Source organism: Manis pentadactyla, chromosome 8 (genome assembly GCF_030020395.1).
Source record: "Manis pentadactyla isolate mManPen7 chromosome 8, mManPen7.hap1, whole genome shotgun sequence".
Lineage (NCBI taxonomy): Eukaryota > Metazoa > Chordata > Mammalia > Pholidota > Manidae > Manis > Manis pentadactyla.
Genome location: NC_080026.1, coordinates 48,640,645 through 48,661,196, shown reverse-complemented (window position 1 = coordinate 48,661,196; position 20,552 = coordinate 48,640,645). Strand labels below are relative to the sequence as shown.

The 20,552-nt window shown below is 38.6% G+C and overlaps 1 protein-coding gene and 1 pseudogene across 1 annotated transcript in view; one reads left to right on the top strand and one right to left on the bottom strand.

The window, feature by feature from the left end:
* DISC1 (DISC1 scaffold protein) overlaps positions 1-20,552 on the bottom strand; it is a 561,660-nt gene that overhangs the window by 159,312 nt on the left and 381,796 nt on the right.
* On the top strand, positions 7,166-7,627 carry LOC118929285 (low molecular weight phosphotyrosine protein phosphatase-like; annotated as a pseudogene).

Sequence of the window (20,552 nt, the reverse complement as noted above, 5' to 3'; positions counted from 1 at the left end):
ACACCTCAACAAACAAAATGCAAATAATCCAATTAAAAAATGGACAGAGGAGCTGAATAGACAGTTCTCTAAAGAAGAAATTCAGATGGCCAACGGACACATGGAAAGATGCTCCACACCACTTGTCATCAGAGAAATGCAAATTAAAACCACAATGAGATATCACCTCACACCAGTAAGGATCACCATCATCGAAAAGACAAACAACAACAAATGTTGGTGAGGTTGTGGAGAAATTTGAACCCTCCTACAATGCTGGTGGGAATGTAAATTAGTTCAACCATTGTGGAAAGCAGTATGGAGGTCCCTCAAAATACTCAAAATAGAAATACCATTTGACCCAGGAATTCCATTTCTAGGAATTTACCCTAAGAATGCAGCACTCCAGTTTGAAAAGACAGATGCACCCCTATGTTTATTACTGCACTATTTACAATAGCCAAGATATGGAAGCAAACTAAATGTCCATTAGTAGATGAATGGATAAAGAAGATGTGGTACATATACACAATGGAATATTACTCAGCCATAAGAAAAAAACATATCCAACCATTTGCAACAACATGGATGGAGCTAGAGGGTTTTATGCTCAGTGAAATAAGCCAGGTGGAGAAAGACAAGTACCAAATGATTTCACTCATATGTGGAGTATAAGAACAAAGGAAAACTCCTGGGTAGTTTTTTGATTACCAATTCAATTTCTTTGCTGGTATTTGGTTTGTTTAGATTTTGTGTTTCTTTGGTCAGTCTTGGAAGGTTGTATTTTTCTAGGAAGCTGTCCATTTCTTCTAGGTTTTCCAGCTTGTTAGGATGTAGGTTTTCATAGTATTCTCTAATAATTCTTTGTATTTCTGTGAGGTCTTTCATTATTTTTCCTTTCTCGTTTCTGATTCTGTTGATGTGTGTTGATTCTCTTTTTCTCTTAATAAGTCTGGCTAGAGGCTTATCTATTTTGTTTATTTTCTCAAAGAACCAGCTCTTGGTTTCATTTATTTTTTTCTTTTGTTTTATTCTTCTCAATTTTATTTATTTCTTCTCTGATCTTTATTATGTCCCTCCTTCTGTTGACTTTAGGCCTCATTTGTTCTTCTTTTTCCAATTTCGGTAATTGTGATGTTAGACTATTCATTTGGGATTGTTCTTCCTTCTTTAAATATGCCTGGATTGCTATATACTTTCCTCTGAAGACTGTTTTTACTGCGTCCGACAAACATTGGGGCTCTGTGTTGCTGTTGTCATTTGTTTGTATATATTGCTTGATCTCTATTTTAATTTGGTCATTGATCCGTTGATTATTTAGGAGCATGTTGTTAATCCTCCATGTGTTTGTGAGCCTTTTTGTTTTCTTTGTACAATTTATTTCAAGTTTTAAACCTTTGTGGTCTGAAAAGTTGGTTGGTAGAATTTCAATGTTTTGAATTTACTGAGGCTCTTTTTGTGGCCTACTATGTGGTCTATTCTGGAGAATTTTCTGTGTGCACTTGAGAAGAATGTGTATCCTGCTGCTTTTGGATGTAGAGTTCTATAGATGTCTATTAAGTCCATCTGTTCTAGTGTGTTGTTCAGTGCCTCTGTGTCCTTTCTTATTTTCTGTCTGGTGGATCTATCCTTTGTAGTGAGTGGTGTGTTGAAGTCTCCTAAAATGAGTGCATTGCATTCTATTTCCTCCTTTAATTCTTGGAGTATTTGTTTCACATATGCTGGTGCTCCTGTGTTGTATGCATATATATTTATAATGGTTATATCCTCTTGTTGGACTGACCCCTTTATCATTATGTAATGTCCCTCTTTATCTCTTGTTACTTTCTTTGTTTTGAAGTCTATTTTAGTCTGATATGAGTACTGCAACACCTTCTTTTTCCTCCCTGTTGTTTGCATGAAATATCTTTTTCCATCCCTTGACTTTTTTGTCTGTGCATGTCTTTGGGTTTGAGGTGAGTGTCTTGTAAGCAGCACATAGATGGGTCTTGCTTTTTTATCCATTCTATTACTCTGTGTCCTTTGATTGGTGCATTCAGTCTATTTACATTTAGGGTGATTATTGAAAAATATGTACTTATTGCCATTGCAGGCATTAGGTTCGTGGTTGCCAAGGTTTCAAGGTTAGCTTCTTTAGTATCTTACTGTCTAACTAAACTCGCTTATTGAGCTATTATAAACACAGTGTGATGATTTTTTATTTCTCTCCCTTCTTATTCCTCCTCCTCCGTTCTTTATATGTTTGGTGCTTTCTTCTGTACTCTTTGTGTTTCCTTTGACTGCTTTTGTGAGTAGTTGATTTTATTTTTTGCCTTTAGTTAGTATTTGGTTGGTCTGCTTTCTTTGCTGTGATTTTATTTTCTCTGGTGACATCTATTTAGCCTTAAGGGTGCTCCCATCTAGAGCAGTCTCTCTAAAATACCCAGTAGAGGTGGTTTGTGGGAGGCAAATTCGCTCAACTTTTGCTTGTCTGGGAATTGTTTAATCCCTCCTTCATATCTAAATGATGATCGTGCTGGATATAGTATTTTTGGTTCAAGGCCCTTCTGTTTCATTGCATTAAATATATCATTCCATTCTTTTCTGGCCTGTAAGGTTTCTGTTGAGAAGTCTGATGATAGCCTGATGGGTTTTCCTTTGTCAGTGACCTTTTTCCTCTCTTTAGCTGCCTTTAAAACTCTGTCCTTGTCCTTGATCTTTGCCATTTTAATTTTTATGTGTCTTGGTGTTGTCCTCCTTGGGTCCCTTCTTTTGTGAGTTCTGTGGGCTTCTATGGTCTGAGAGAGTATTTCCTCCCCCAGTTTGGGGAAGTTTTCAGCAATTATTTCTTCAAATACACTTTCTATCTCTTTTTCTCTCTCTTGTTCTTCTGGAACTCCTATAATGCAGATATTGTTCCTTTTATGTTGGTCACATAGTTATTTTAATATTCTTTCATTCCTGGAGGTCCTTTTATCTATCTCTGCATCAGCTTCTATGTGTTCCTGTTCTCTGGTTTCTATTACATAAATGGCCTCTTGCATCTCATCCATTCTGTTTTTAAATCCTTCCAGAGATTGTTTTATTTCTGTAGTCTCCCTCCCTAATTTGTCCATTAGCTCTTGCATATTTCTCTGCATCTCCATCAGCATGTTTATGACCTTTATTTTGAATTCCTTTTCATAGAGATTGGTTAGGTCTATCTCTCCATGCTCCCTCTCAGAGGTTGTCTCTGTGATTTTGGTGTGGATCAAATTCTTCTGCCTTTTCATGGTGATAGAGGTAGTTGTGGGATGCTGTTGCATGTGTCGGGTGGGATAATGTCCCTTTTTGGTAGTTTGTGGCCTTCCTCTCCTGGGAGAACAGCGACCCCTAGCGGCTTGTGCTGGGCAGTTGCGTGTAGATTGGGTCTCTGATTCTTGCCCTGATGCTGTGAAGGAAGCTCTGCATGTGGTTGCTGTGGGCGTGGTTGCTCTCAGGCTGCTGCTCTGCTGTGGTGGGGCTGTGCCAGAGGGGGAATAGGCAGCAGGCTACTTATCGCCATGAGGGGCCTCAGAGCTGCACTGCCGCCCAGGGGTTAGGGCACCCGGATTTCCCCGGGATTCCCAGCTGCTGGGCTGAGTGTCCCAGGACTCTTCCATCCAGCTGTGGAGTCCCTGTTCCTTTAAGACTTTCAAAAAGCACTCGCTTTTCTTTGTCCCAGGGTCGCTGGCTGTGGGGACCCACTCGCAGGTTTTACTTTTCTGTTTCCCTAGTATCCAGCACACCATGCACTGTGTGTCTGCACTCCCAGTACAGATGGCTAGGGCTGGGTATTTAGTAGTCCTGGGCTCCCTCTCCCTCCCCACTCCAACTCCTCTCCTCCTGACATGAGCTGGGGTGAGGTGCACTCAGGTCCCGCCAGGCCATGGCTTGTATCTTACCCCCTTTGTGAGGCACTGGGTTCTTGCAGGTGTAGATGTAGCCTGGCTGTTGTCCTGTATCTTCTGGTCTCTCTCTTTTAGGGATAATTGTATTTGTTGTATTTTCAAAAATAGATATGGTTTGGGAGGAGATTTCCACTGCTCTACTCATGCCACCATCTTGGCTCCTTGAATGGAAATAATTATATTTTAGTGCTTTACCCCACCATCTACAACAGCATCAGGAAGATCAATGACATTCAACCATTTGTTGAAGGGAAAACCAATGAAAACATAAACCAAAATGGAAAAATTGTTGCACTTGGCATATTTCTTTTCTAAAAGTTTCAGAAATAGCACTTAAGCTGCATCTCCTCAGGGAATAGTTCTCAGTAGGTGTTAACTTAGAGAATTGTCCTGACCTCTGCAAAGAAGTACCTTTAAAATGGGAAAAATTTTATATCAATTATTTAAACACTATATCCCAGTTGTAAAATTATAGCCTGGATCCCAAAATCAGGGAAAAATGCAGAGAATGTCAGGCCACTGCATCCATAATACCATACTTGTGACCATCCCTAAATGTTTCCCATCTAACAAGTAATTGTATGAAAAATGATGGTGAGTAGCTGTTAATAGGCAACATCGGCACAACTGACTCTCCATAGAAAATGGGAGTATGGTGGTAGAAAAGCTGCCATGACCCAATACCAGCCTTTCAGTCATATGACACTATTTCAGCCTGTGTGATGGTAGAGAAACCCCAGAAAACAAATAGTTACTGCTTTGCCAAAATGAAACATGAATGCTTTCATATTTTAGGCAAGGGATATATATTTTAGAAGAATCACTGCACTGTGAGAAATGGACTTAGGGGCAGAGCTATCTGATATGGCAAGATTGAATGGATAAGGACCAGCTCTCAGGTTACTGCACTAGTCCAGGTACAAGGGATGGTGCCTAGGGAAAATGAAAAGATGGACATTTTTCCAGTCATTTTATGAGACTGGTATAACCTTGATACCAAGACTAGAAAAAAGTAGTATGAAGAAACAGAATTATAGTTAATTTTGGTTATTAATATAGATGAGAAGAAAGCTTTAAAAATTAGCAAAAATCCAGCACAGTATTAAAAATAATGAAGTTTATCCCAAGAAGGGAATAATAATTTAATTTTTAAAACCTTATTGATTTTGGTTTACAACATATGTAGAAGTAAAAGAATGACAACAATAGCATAAAATAGAGGACAGGGGAAATACAACTATTGTTGTAATACTCATTATGCATATATTTAAGTATTATTTGAATGAAGATGTTGATAGGTTAAAGATACATAATGTGAACCCTGCAGCAACCAATGAAGAAAATAAAATAAAGTGGAAGAGTAAAAATCTAAGAGATAAAATAGAATACTGAAAAGTATTGAATTCTAAAGGAAGACAAAAAAGAACAAAAAGAAAAATTACATATAGGAATAACAGAAAACCAAAAGCAAGACAAGTAGTCTTTTACGAAAACATATTATTACTTACAGTAAATGTAAATGGATTAAATATTCCAGTTAAAGGATAAAATTGTTGATCTGCATTTAAAAAGCAACATCAAACTAAAGTATGTTTCTAAGAAACCCGCTTTAAATATAAAGACACAGATAGGTCAAAAGTAAATGAGTGGAAAAAGATACATCATGCTAACATTAATTGTAAGAAAGCTGATTAACTATATTCATACCAGACAAAGTAGACTTCAGGAAAGAGTATTGACAAAAAGAGGAATATTTCATTATGATAAAGTGGATAACTTTTTAAGAAGACTTAACAATCCTAAAAGTATAGATTTTAATAGAGCATCAAAATACATGAATAATAGAGCATTAAAATATATTATCTGATAAACTGAAAGGAGAAATAGACATTGCCACATCTACAGCTGGAGATTCCAACACACTTCTCTCAATAATTGATAGGTCAAGTGGACATTAAATCAGTAAGGATAGAGATTTGAACACTATCACCAATATAACCTAATCAATATTTATCAAACATACACCAATAATTGCAAATTTTCATTCTTTTCACATGCACATAGAATGTTACCCAAAATAGACTATACGTTGGTCCATAAGACAATTCTCTAACTTCAAAAAAGATTAAGATCATACTAAGAATATTTTTTAACACAACATAATTAAATTAGAAAGCAATAACAAAAAGATATCTGGGAAATTCCCAAACATTAGTAAACTAAACAATCTAGTTTCAAGTAATTCATAGAGCAAAAAAGAAAATTTTTTTTTATTTTGACTTGAACGATAATGAGAACATAATAAAATCTTTGGACCTCAACTAAAGCAATGCTTAGAGGGAAATTTACAGTTTTAGAAAAGTAGGTTTAAAATCAGTGATTTGTCAACCTTTAGAAGGTTAAAAAAAGAAGAGCAAATGAAACCCAAAGTAACTAGGAATAAGGAAATAATAGAGATAGAAACAGAAATCAATGAAATATAAAATAGAGAAGCAATAGAGAAAAATTAATGAAACCAAAAAATGCGTTCTTTTAAGAGATCAAAAAAGTTGTTAAAACTCTAGCCAGACTAATAAAGCAAAAACTGGAGAAAACACAAATTATCAGTGTCAGAAAAAATAAGTATAGACATATTACTATAGATCCCAAACATTAAAAGAATAAGAAAAGGATAAAGGAATATTATGAACAACTTTATATCAATTAATTCAACAGCTTAGATGAAATTGAAAAGTTTATTGAATTACTAAAACAAAACCATAGATGCAAAAGAAATAGAAATCTGAACAGCCCTCTATCAATTAAAGAAATAGAATTTATAATTTAAAATTTTCTTTTAAGAATTCCAGATCAAGTGATTTTACTGTTAAATATTATCAAACATTTAAGGAAGAAAATTACCAATTTTACCCAAACTTTCAGAAACTTTCAGGGGAAGAGAATACTTCTCTAATAATCTTATCAGGGTACCATATCACTAACCTTAAACACAGACTAATTTCTCTCATGAACATAGGTATAAAAATCCTATACCAAATAGTAGCAAATCAAATCTTGCAATATGTAAGCATAGTATTTCATGATCAGGTACAGTTTACGCAGGAAAAAAGGTTATTTAACAGTTGAAAATCAATGTAATTAACCACATTAGTAATAAAGTAAGAAAATCAATGGACTGCATCAAAATTAGAAACTTGTACTCATCAAAAGACAACATTAAGAAAATGAATACAAGAAAAGTTGTGCCAAAGTCAGTGAGTGACTCTGTGAGTGGGAAGATGGCCCCACAGGTGCCCAATTAGGTGCTGTTCATGTGTCTGGGTAACATCTGTCAATCACCCACTGCAGAAGCAGTTTTTAGAATTTGCAGTAACAAAACGTTCTGATAACTGGAGGCTCCACCTCTGAAATAGGAAAGCCTCCTGATTTTAGAGGGCAGAACTGCATGAAGAAATACGGTACTCCCATGAATCATACTGCCTGGCAGATAATCAAGGAATACTCTGCCACATTTGATTATATACTTTGTATAGATGAAAGCAATCTGAAAGATTTGAACAGAAAAAAAGGCCATCAAGTTAAAAACTGCAAAGCTAAAATTATACTACTTGGGAGCTATAATATGCAAAAACAAATTATTATTGAAGATAACTCTCCTATTATGAAAATGCCTCTGACGTTGAGACTGTCTACCAGCAGGTGTGAGGTGCCACAGAGCTTTCTTGGAGAAGTTTCACTAATGCTGCATGCATTCCTTGCTGCAGTGATAGTTCACAGGAACTAGACGGGGCTAGTTCCCCCATGCTCCATAATTCTCAGCTGAACTGTCAAAGTGTAATAACATCCCATAGTTCAAGACCACAGCTGTTTCTTCATTTGACTTACTGCTCCTTATCTTAAAAAAATAATTGTAGATGGAAATCAGTTGTTGTGTTTGACATAAATTTTTTATCCAGAAGGACACATTAAGCATTCTTAGACTAGTTAAACTTAGTTCCAGTTACAATAGTAATGGAACAAACAAAACGGTAGAAGAACAAAATGGAACAAAATGAAGTAAAACATCACTTAAGGCCCAGGTCAACACAAGCCCACTGAGACTTATAAGTAACCTGCTCTATCTCCTCCCTAAGTTTGTGGATGATGTGATAAGGACAGATGCCCTCCCCTCCCCCTGCCTTACCAGTTTATGCTAGGGCCTTTTTCATGGACACCAAAACCATCCACAGGAGCTCCCAACCTACATAAGAAGTATTAGTTCACACACACTCATAGTGCACACTTTTTCTGTTTAAAAGACAAGATGAGGAGAAAGATATGTGGAATTAATCTTCATTTAGCACCTTGAATACTTCTTAGTTTTTGTTTATCTAGTTTATTTCATAAGGAAGTGAGCACATTTGCTCCCATTTGAACCACTTTGCCTCTGGAAATTTAATTATATTCAGAAAGGACAGTACAAAGACCCTTGTATTCTGGTTTATCTTATGGTCAGTTTGAGGAATGTGCCTGCTTTAATATGCATATATAACTCAAATGTCAAATATAAATTAGCTTAGATAGGAAAAAAATAGAAAAATTGTTTTATGTAGGAATGCTTTAATAATGATATGTTAGTAAGTATTCATTCATCACTGCTTAATTTATAGGCTAATGTAGGTAACTTCTGTGTAATTTGAGATAATCTAAAATTCATGTGGATATTATGTCAAAAAAGATTGTTTTCAAAATAAACTGGAGACATTATAAAAATACTAAGAATGTGAAAGAAAATGAATGGGAAAGCCTCCTGAGTAGGAGAAAATATCTTCAGTAAATATACTTAACAAAAGACTTGATTCCAAACATATAAATAGCTGCCCTACAGCTTAAGAGTTAAAAAGACAACCCCCTGAAAAAACTGGGCCAAAGATTTGAACAGACACTTTGCAAAGAAAGATAAATGAGTGGTTAGTAAATACATGAAAGAATGTTCTAATCACTAGTCATCAGTACATAGCCGCTAGAAGAGCTAAAATGAAAAGAACAGACAGCATCTAATAATGATAATGATAGAGAACTAGAATTCTCCAACATTGTTAGCAGAAATATAAAATGGTACAGTTTTGGAAGTTTGTCATAAAGTAAAAGATATGCCTACACTACAACCCAGGAATTATACTTTCAGATGTTTACCCAAGTAAACTGAAAGCACAAAAAGACTCACGACAAGAATTGTCACAGAAGCTTGGGCCAGATTAGTCAAAAGCCATAAACAATCTCAATGTCTATTAACAGGAAAATGAATAAATAAATTATAGTACATTCACGCAGTGAAATCCTAGTCAACAACAAAAAGAATACAACAACAACATAGATGGTCCTTAGAAACAGAACGCTGAATGAAAGAAAAAATAGATACAGTAAAATTCCATTTACCAGAGTTTCTAGAATAGCTAATACTTACTCTATTAATAGAAATCAGGTTAATATTTGGGCCAGGGAGCAGGGAGAATTAACTACAAAGGACATCAGAGGTCTTTCTGGTGAAGGAGATGTTCCATAGCTTCACATAGTTATAGGAATTTATGCATTTCTTAAAACTCATAAATCATACACTTCAGATTCATGCATTTCACTGGGTATAGATCATAACACTATAAAACAAAACTTTAAATTATGGCTTTAAGTCACCATTTCAATTTAGTCATCGGAAATACACACATACAACTATCCTCTCTTTGATAGCTCTCTTCTTACAGATGTTCCCACTTAGTCTTTGTAAGAAACCAACAAGCTTGGTGTTACCATCATTACTCTACAGGCAAGAACACCAAGGTGCTGAAGGCCTAGCGATTCACTCCCCATCCAGTCTGTAAGTGGGGGAGCCAGGGACAGGGAATTTTAGCTGCGCACCCCATGCCTAGCCGCAAACATGGTGCCTCCCATGGAAATGCTTGCAAATGAATGGAACCACCAGGAATTCTTTCATGTTTAACAGGAAAAAATCATTTCTTGTGGAATCTGTCTTACTGAGGAATCACAGTGAGGCATGAGGCAGGAACTGATTAAAAAATAAATTACTTCTGGGGAACGATACAGATCTGCTTCTTGTTCTGACATTCACCTCTTCATCTGAGGCATGAACACTGTCCACTTTCCCAGGCATGTAAACACTCTCTATGTGTCAGAAATTTCTCTGTGTAGAGCAACTAAGCTCAGAAAGTACTCTGAGAAGAGGGAACGGGAGGTTCTCTAACAGGACTTCCTCTTGTGCTGTATTTGGAACCTGTAGCCAGAAACACTCATGGCAACAGGGTCATACAGTCCATCCAGATCAGTTGACTGTGGGAGACACTTTTAAAGACAGGCATGAAATCTCACTGAGCTGAGGCCCCAGTCTGCATCCTAGAAAAGGGAGTCACAGGTTATAGCCACTTATCACACACAGAGTACTCAAGTCCATGTGGATCTGTGGTGCTGTAACTAACACCCAGAAATGACAACTTTCTGCTGGGAAGAGCTGGCCTGGTGGATGTAATACAGTATTCTTTTAATGTTTACTTGACCCAGTTTTAAGGCCTTCACTAGAGGCTGGTCAGTTCCCCTTCCTGAACAGCCAGTTAAGCCTACATCCTAGTCACCTCCTCTCTGGGGCTCTCACACTCTGGGCCACTACTCACTGTCCCAATCACCCAGGGCCAGGGCCAGACAACTAGAGACAACCCTGTGCCCCAGCACTCTGAAATGACTCACAATAGCTAATCCTGAGCCTGCTGACCCTGCCTCTCCTGTTCTTCCCCACAAAAACCACAATAAAACCTGGGGCCCCCAACTCCCCCATCCCTCAGCTTCCTGGCCCTGGTGCTCCCCTGTATGACCTCCCTTCACATGGCATGCCCCCTCCTCCTAGGATCTGTGAATAACAGACTCTCTTCAGTGGCAATGCTGAAACACTTTGACACACTCTAACACACTCTATTTTAACACAGTGGGAAGCAGGTTCCCTCTGAGCCAGTTGATAAAGACACTGCAGGCTGAAATAAAGCATGAGTTCTCCACCCCTTGGTGTCCAGAGGCTTGGGAGGAGCCATCAAACAGATACTGAGAGATGAACACACCCCTGTGCCTGTCCCCACTCTTTGCCCTGGAGGAATATGTTGAGCACAGCTTCAACTATTTAAAAAAGTTTAAATGCTGAACACAGCACCCAAAGGAAACAGATATCCAGCATGGAGAGAATACGTTCTCAGGTGGGATTACCAGCAAATAGGTTTGTCTGAAATGATGAGCACATAGTACCACTTTTTATCTTTTTCTATTGCAGTAGAATATACATAAGAAAGCCTACCATTTTATCCACTTTAATGTGTGTGGTTCAGTAGCATCAACTACATTCCCACTGTGGTGCAACCACCACCACTGCCCATCTCCACACTCTTTTTCATCATCCCAAATTGAAACTCTGTGCCCATTAACACCAACTCCCATCCCCTCCTCCAGACCCTGGCGCCCACTGTTATACTTTCTGTCTCTAAATCTGACTATTCTAGTTACTCATATAAGTAGAATTACATATACTGTTATTCTAAAGGAACTCCAAGTACTCCATATTGCTTAAAAATTAAAAAAGAAAAAACTGATGTGCCTTTTATTTTTGCTTTGTGAAAGTAGATTTGTGTTCAATGATGCTATATAAACAATTCCATATTTTGTGTATGCTCAGTACATAGTCGCATAGGGATTTTACTGAAAAATTAATTTCCCTCACTATATTTCTTGCTTGTACAAAATCAGAGCCATCAAAGTCACAGATCACTCATGTATAGAGTTAAAATGTGCACAGCTTATATTAAAGATCTGTATGAAAGACAAGCAACTATACAACTTATGGCATACCCTTAAAAATCCATGAAAGGAAACCAAGTTTTAGCAAATCAAAGAGAAAAAATACTCCTAAAGCAAATTCTGGAGTCTAGGAGAAGCAATATCTCATAGCAACAGTTCCAAAAACCAAAAAATACTAGAACAATAAATATGGAACATACCACAATTCCCTTTAGTAGTAACCAATTTCAGTCTTTGGCGCTCAAGCTAAATTATGGACTGCAGGTGATAAGCAATATTGCTCTTCCAAAAAAGCTTTTGGGAAGGTAATTTCCAAAAGGAGCTCCTGATATTTCTTATGATCGAAGTCATCACCATTGGTCCTTGCAATATTTTCTCCTGGAGTCCCTGCTTTCCTTCTGAAGAGACATTAAGATGGGAATAAAGATGGAAGAAAAAGAGGAAAAACTGCACAGAATGAAGCATGTATACGTGTGGTACGTGGAACTTGGTACAGCATCAGAACCTCAGTGTTTGAGAGGTACCTCTGCCCCTTCCTCCATGTGATCAGCAAAGCATCTGCACCTTGCATTCTCTCAACTGCAAAGCGGGAAAGGGTGCTTCTTAAGATTCCAGAAACAGGGTGAAATTCTCCATATCTAAAAGGAATACTCATCATTCATTCACCAAACATTGCCAAGCACTCTTTAATAAGCAGTTGAGTTTTGATGTTTTGCCACAGTAATGGTGATTTGAAAATGGCATCCTACATACCAAATGCTTTTGTCCTCTGGCTCTGGTTTCATCTCTCTCTCTCTTTCTCCCCTTTCCATTGGATATGTGTGTCTACACTCATAAATCTCCTCTGTGTTGCCCAGGCCTCAGCAGTCTCGGTGGCGTGCAGCCCGTGTTCCATACAAGTGTGGTGTGTCCTGCCCCTGTGCCTGTGCCGTCCCACCTTGCACATGAGACACTGAGTCTGGACGAGGCAAAACGGTTACCAGAGGCAGACCCTGCACTCTGAGCCTTTGTGGGCAGCTCAGGTGATTTCTGGATGGAGTCTAGAGGCCTCTACTTACTAAAGTCCACAAAATCTGCTTTCTGACAGTGCTTCCTTCAGCAGGGAGAGTGCCTAATACACCATGAACATGGCTCCAGGATCCTGAGAGCCAGGATGGGGATGCTTCTCATTCAGAAATGTGGGGCTGCTCAGCCTCCTCCACAGGATCCCATCAGGGATGCAAGGCTGCAGAGCTGGTCTCAACTGGAATTCTGTTTTCTGAACCAAGAGTCGTCATACAGCTGGACCGTGGAGGAAGAAAGCAAACATCTCCCAAGGGCCGAGTGAGCCCCCCAGAGCACGGGTGCACAGCAGATCAGTAGGTGGAGCACTGGGGCAGACACCCCTCTCCAGGCCCCCTGCACCAAGGCACAATGCCCTCATCACCCCTCCACAAGAGAGGGACTCCCTAGCATCTGTCATCTCCTTCTTGCACCAGGAATCTGCTCTTCCTCCCACTTGGCTGGCCTTTCTAGCACCCACACTTTCCCCACCCATGACCACCTTCCCACCTGCCTGGGAACCCAGAACTGGTGCATCTCCTAGATATCAGCTCTTTTTGCCTCATAAACCCATTCCTGTCCATTCTCAGACCTCACCCACTGCCACAGTTTTTCTCCTTTTCCTTAAATGTGTTATGCAACACTGAAAATATGTAAGGAATGAAGATTATGAAATAAACACCCAGGGCCAATCATCTAGTTTAAAAAGGGAAATTTCACTAAAATTGTTGAAGACCTCAGAATGCCTTGTGCTCCACTGCCAGACCCAGAGGTGATGATTTTTATGTGTTTATCATTCCCATGCATGGATTCATCCTATTCCTTGAGACATATGTATCCTTAAAATATATAGAATGTTGTTCTGCATATTTTTTAAATAAATGCTTGGTATTGTGCTGCATGTATTCTTCTCTTTTGAATCTAATCCATGTGGATATGTTTGCTAAATTCACTCACTGTCCACCTGGGTATGAAAGTCACTTATTCATAAAAGAATGTCTCAGCTATAAATCAAGGAATAGTTCTCCTTTACACGTAAAGGGTCCTAAAATCAGAAAATGGGACAAATAATAGTTGTCACTCCCTGCTTTATTTATTCCCTACTCACTCTCATCAACTGGACATGCATAATTAATTTAAATGCCAAGTAAACTCAGTTATGTTTATTTATAGAGTGATTACTTCAAATAATCCCATGTTCTAAATAACAGAAACAGGTATGTGTAATAGAATCCAGAAAAACTAGATGGGATCCTGTGGATTTGGTAACCACGAATCCAACCAGGTAATAACTGCCTAGTCTTGTAGATTTAATGGCATAATTCACTATAAGCAAGCTTGAGAGGAAAACATGGGGAGGACTGCACACTAAGCTAAGGAAGTACACAGACTCAGATATTCCACAAAAGGAACTCTACACAAATGGAGCAAATCCATCTGTCAATCATACAATAACCCAGTCTGACACCTTGTGTTCATCTGTCCATTACCAAATGAGAAAGAGGAAGTCAGCTCCAGCTCATAGCTTGGTGCCAGGGAGAACTGAGGTTGGTGTTTGAGGAAGTGGAGGCCTTGAGAGAAATGAGGAATGGCAGTCATGGGAGAAGCCAATACTTTAAAGAAATGGTTGGTGCATCTGTTTTTACAAATTGCTTCAAGAAGAAACCAGCTGTCTGATATTTGGGGGAGTAGAATTAGAACTTGCATTTAAAATTAAATCATATTAGAAAACAGACAGGTCTGTTCTGTTTTGCCTGTTTCAAAACACACCCAATGACTTCATCCTGCTTCATTGGCTTCCCAAGCTGGGCACCAGGTATTTTAGAACATTTTGCAAATTTTAGCTAAGGGAAATAAATTGCCAAGAAACTTGAGAAGTCTGTATTATTTGTATTCCATAGGACACTAGTCTGGAGATACAGTCAAAACTGGACTGCCTCTGCTGCGGTCTTTAGTGCCCTGGGGAAGGAAAGGGGAGAGAAATGCATTTAGGGCTCCTGTGATGTTCGTTCCTTGCAAGTCAGATACACTTTCCTCCATGAAAGCTCTTCCTTAGTAACTAATATCACCTGGAACCTTAAACCCACAGAAACTACCCAGGGGTTCTGAAGACACACCACAAGCAAGCCATAAAGAGGAAGCCCTGCGAAGCCAACACTGTTCACTAAATGAAATCACCAAGAGGTCATTACTCATCGCCATCTGGGAGAAGGGCCATCAAGTTGCAGTATGTGATGACTGCTCCCCAGTTTTTTCCTCTCCTTCTCCTCCTCCTTTCCCACTGCTACCAGAGACATTACTAGAGGCAAAATTCCTCAGAGATGGAGGCGCTCAAGATGGGGGTGTGAGTAGGGTGGTGGAAATCTCCTCCCAAAACCATATATATTTTTTAAATACAGCAAATACAACTATACCTGAAAGAGAAACTAGAAGATACAGTACAACAGCCAGGCTACATCTACATCTGTGAGAACTCAGAATTACACGAAAAGGGTAAGATACAAAGCCGTGAACTGGTAGGACCCGAGCACTCCCCCCACCCCAGCCCACTGATGGGATGAAAAGAATCAGAGTGGGGAGGGAGTGGAAGCACAGGACTGCTAAATAACCAGCCCTATAATCTGCACTGGGAGCACAGACACACATTGCATGGTGTACTGGATATCAGAGAACTGGAAAAGTAAAATCTAAGATGGAGACTGAGAGCAGGTCCCCACAGCCAGCTGCCCTGGGACAAAACAAAAGCGGGTGCTTTATAAGTCTTAAAGGGACAAGGGTTTAACAGGTGGAGAAAATCATCCCAGTGCTCTCAGCCTAGCAGGCTGGGAATATTAAGGAACTTCAGGGACCCTAACCTCAGGGTGGCAATGCAGCTCTGAAGCCCCTCACAGAGATAAGCAGCCTGCCGTTCATTCTCTCCCAGACAGCACTGCAAGCAAACCAGCAGACACGCCATTGCTGCAGACCAGTCAGGGAGCAGCCCTGCCCACAGCAACCACACAGCCTTCTCCCAGCATGCAACTAACCAGGCCAGAACCAGAGGCTGGTGCCAGCACGCAGGTGCTGGGCACAGACAGAGGAAGCCGGGGCAAAGTCCAGAAGGCATGAAGGGGTGCTGTTCTCGCAAGAGAACACACTGCATGCCTGTGACCACGAACAGTGCCCTAGGCCATCCCAAGGGCCACCGCACCCATGGCAGCTCAGGGGATTAACCCTGAGATAGCTCCCTATGTGCGAGTAACTGGCACAGGCAGTGGAGAAGGGCAAGGCAACCAGCAAGCATGAAGGGACTTGGTTCTCGCAGCTGACACATGCACCACTGGCCAGCAATCATTTCTATCACTGTGAAAAGGCAGAAGAACCTGGTCCAGTCCAAAATCACTCAAACAACTCCAGAGAGAGGGCCTGGCGAGATAGATATAATGAATCTTCTTGAAAAAGAATACAAAATAAAAGTCATAACCATGCTGATGGACCTGCAGAGAAATATGCAAGAGCTAAGGGATGAAGTCTGCAGGGAGATAACAGAAATGAAACAATAAATAGAAGGACTTAAGAGCAGGCTGGAAGAGCTGAAAGAGACTGGAAGAGCTGTAAAGGGAATAGAAATCAGAGGACAGGAATACAGAGAAGCTGAAGCACAGAGAGATAAAAGGATCTCTAGGAATGAAAAAATATTAAGAGAACTGTGTGACCAATACAAATGGAACAATATTTGCATGATAGGGATACCAGAAGAAGAAGAGAGAGAAAAAGGGATAGAAAGTGTCTTTGAAGAAATAATTGGTAAAAAACTTCCCCAAACTGCAGAAGGAAATAGTCTCTCAGAACATGGAAGCCCACAGATCTCCCAACACAAGAGACCCAAAGAGGACAACACCAAGACATATAATAATTAAACATGGCAAAGATCAAAGACAAGGAAAGGGTATTAAAGGTAGCCAGAGATAGAAAAAAGATCACATACAAAGGAAAACCCATCATGATTTCATCAGACTTATTAAGAGACACCTTACAGGCCAGAAGAAAATAGCATGGTATATTTAATACAATGAACCAGAAGGGCCTTGAACCAAGAATTCTGAATCCAGCAAGATTATCATTTAAATTTGAAGGACGATTTAAACAATTTCCAGATAAGTAAAAGTTGGGAGAATTTGCCTCCCACAAACCACCTCTACAGAGTATTTTAAAGAGACTGCTTTAGATGGAAGTACTCCTAAGGCAAAATATATGTCACCAGAGAAAATCAAATCACATCATAGAAGGCAGATCAAACAAGTACTAACTGAAGGCAAAAAATAAAATCAGCTATCTACAAAAGCACAAAAGAGTACAGAATAAAACACCTAACATATAAAGAATGGAGGAGGAAGAATAAGAAAGGAGAGAAATAAAGAATCATCAGACTGTGCTTATAATACCATAATAAGTAAGTCAAAGTTAGATGGTTAGATAGTAAAGAAGCTACCCTTGAACCTTTGGTAACCACGAATCCAAAGCCTGCAATGGCAATAAGTACAGATCTATTGATAATCACCCTAAATGTAAATGGGCTGAATGCACCAATCAAAAGGCACAGAGTAATAGAATGAATAAAAAAGCAGACCCATCTACATGCTGCTTACAAGAGACTCACCTCAAACCCAAAGATATACACAGACTAAAAGTCAAGGGATGGAAAAAGATATTTCATGCAAACAATAGGGAGAAAAAAGCAGGTGTTGCAGTACTTGCAACAGATAAAATAAATTTAAAACAAAGAAAGACGTAACAAGGGATAAAGAAGGACATTACATAATGATAAAGGGGTCAGTCCAACAAGAGGATATAACCATTAAAATATATATGCACCCAATACAGGAGCACCAGCATATGTGAAACAAATACTAACAGAATTAAAGGAGGAAATGGAATGCAATTCATTCAATTTAGAAGACTACAACACACCACTCACTCCAAAGGAGAGATCCACCAGACAGAAAATAAATAAGTAAGGACACAGGGGCACTGAATAACACAGGAGAAAAGATGGACCTAACAGACATCTACAGAACTCTACATCCAAAAGCAACAGGATACACATTCTTCTCAAGTGCACATGGAACATTTTTCAGAATAGACCACATACTAGGTTGCAAAAAGAGCCTCAGTAAATTCAAAAAGATTGAACTTCTACCAACCAACTTTTAAGACCACAAAGGTATAAAACTAGAAATAAATTGTACAAGGAAAACAAAAAGGTTCACAAACACATGGAGGCTTAACAGCATGTTACTAAATAATCAATGGATCCATGACCAAATTAAAACAGAGATCAAGTAATATATGGAGACAAAAGACAACAACAACACAAAGCCCCAACTTCTGTGGGACGCAGCAAAGGCACTTCTAAGAGGAAAGTAAATATCAATCCAGGCCTATTTAAAGAAGAAAGAACAATCCCAAATGAACAGTCTAAAGGCACAATTATTGAAACTGAAAAAAGAAGAAGAAATGAGGCCCAAAGTCAGCAGAAGGAGGGATATAATAAGAACATAGAAGAAATAAATAAAATTGAGAAGAATAAAACAATAGAAAAAATCAGTGAAACGAAGAGCTGGTTATTTGAGAAAATAAACAAAATAGATAAACCCATAGGCAGACTTTTTAAGAGGAAAAGAGAATCAACACATATAAACATAATCAGAAATAAGAAAGGAAAAGTCAGGATGGACACCATAGAAATACAAAGAATTATTAGAGAATACTAAGAAAATCTTCATGTTAACCAGCTAGATAACATAGAAGAAATGGACAACTTCCTAAAAAAATACAACCTTCCAAGACTGACCAAGGAAGAAACAGAAAACCTAAACAGACCAAGTAACAGCAATGAAATTGAAGCGGTAATCAAAAAACTACCCAAGAACAAAACCCCCAGAACAGAAGGATACACCACTGAATTTTATCAGACATTTAGAGAAGACATAATACCCATTCTCCTTAAAGTTTTCCAAAACATAGAAGACAAGGGAATACTTCCAAACTCATTCTATGAAGCCAGCATCACTCTAATACCAAAACCAGGCAAAGACCCCACAAAATAGAAAATTACAGACCAATATCCCTGATGAACATAGATGCAAAAATACTCAACAAAACATTACCAAACCAAATTCAAAAATACATCAAAAGGATCATACACCATGATCAAGTGAGATTCATCTCAGGGATGCAAGAATGGTACAACATTAAAAAACCCATCAACATCATCCACCACATCAATGAAAAAGACAAAAACCACATGATCATCTCCAGAGGTGCCGACAAAGCATTTGACAAAATTTAACATCCATTCATGATAAAAACTCTCAAAAAAATGGATATAGAGGGCAAATATCTCAACATAATAAAAGCCATATATAACAAACCCACAACCAATATCATTGTTAACAGCGAGAAGCTGAAAAATTTTGATCTAAGATCAGGAACAACACAGGGATGCCCACTCTCCTCACTTTTTCAACATTGTTCTGGAGGTCCTAGCCAAGGCAATCAGACAAAACAAAGAAATACAAGGCATCCGCATTGGTAAGGAAGAAGACAAACTGTCACTATTTGTGGATGACATGATATAGTACATAAAAAACCCTAAAGTCTCCACTCCAAACTACTAGAACTAATATCTGAATTCAGTAAAGTTGCAGGATACAAATTAATACACAGAAATATGTTGCATTCCTATACACTAATGATGAACTAATAGAAAGAGAAATCAGGAAAACAATTCCATTCACAATTGCCAAAAAGAATAAAATACCTAGGAATAAACCTAACCAAGGAAGTGAAAGACCTACACCCTGAAAACTACAAGACACCTTTAAGAGAAATTAAAGAGAACACTAATAAATGGAAATCCATCACATGCTCTTGGCTAGGAAGAATTAATATCATCAAAATGGCCATCCTTCCTAAAGCAATCTACAGATTCAATGTAATCCCTATCAAAGTACCAATAGCATTATTCAATGAACTGGAACAAATAGTTCAAAAATTCATATGGAACCACAAAAGACCCCAAATAGCCAAAGCAATCCTGAGAAGGAAGAATAAAGCAGGGGGTATCTCTCTTCCCAACTTCAAGCTCTACTACAAAGCCACAATAATCAAGACAATTTGGTACTGGAACAAGAACAGATCCACAGACCACTGCAACAGAATAGAGAGTCCAGATATCAACCCAAACATACATGATGAATTAATATATGATAAAGGAGCCATCGACATACAATGGGTAAATGACAGCCTCTTCAACAGCTGGTGTTGGCAAAACTGAACAGCTACATGTAAGAGACTGAAACTTGATCATTGTCTAACCCCATACACAAAAGTAAACTCGAAATGGATCAAAGACTTGACAACACAAAGAAATACAAGGTATCCAGATTGTTAAGGAAGAAGTCAAACTGTCACTATTCGCAGATGACATGTAAGTCATGAAACCATAAAACTCTTATTAAAAAACATAGGCAAAAATCTCTTGAACATAAACATGAGCAACTTCTTCATGAACATATCTCCCCAGGCAAGGGAAACAAAAGCAAAAATGAACAGGTCAGAGTATATCAAGCTGAAAAGCTTCTGTACAGCAAAGGACACCATCAATAGAACAAAAAGGCATCCTACAGTATGGGAGAATATATTTATAAATGAGAAATCTGATAAAGGGTTGACATCCAAAATATATAAAGAGCTCATGTAACTCAACAAACAACAAGCAAATAATCCAATAAAAAATGGGCAGAGGGTCTGAAA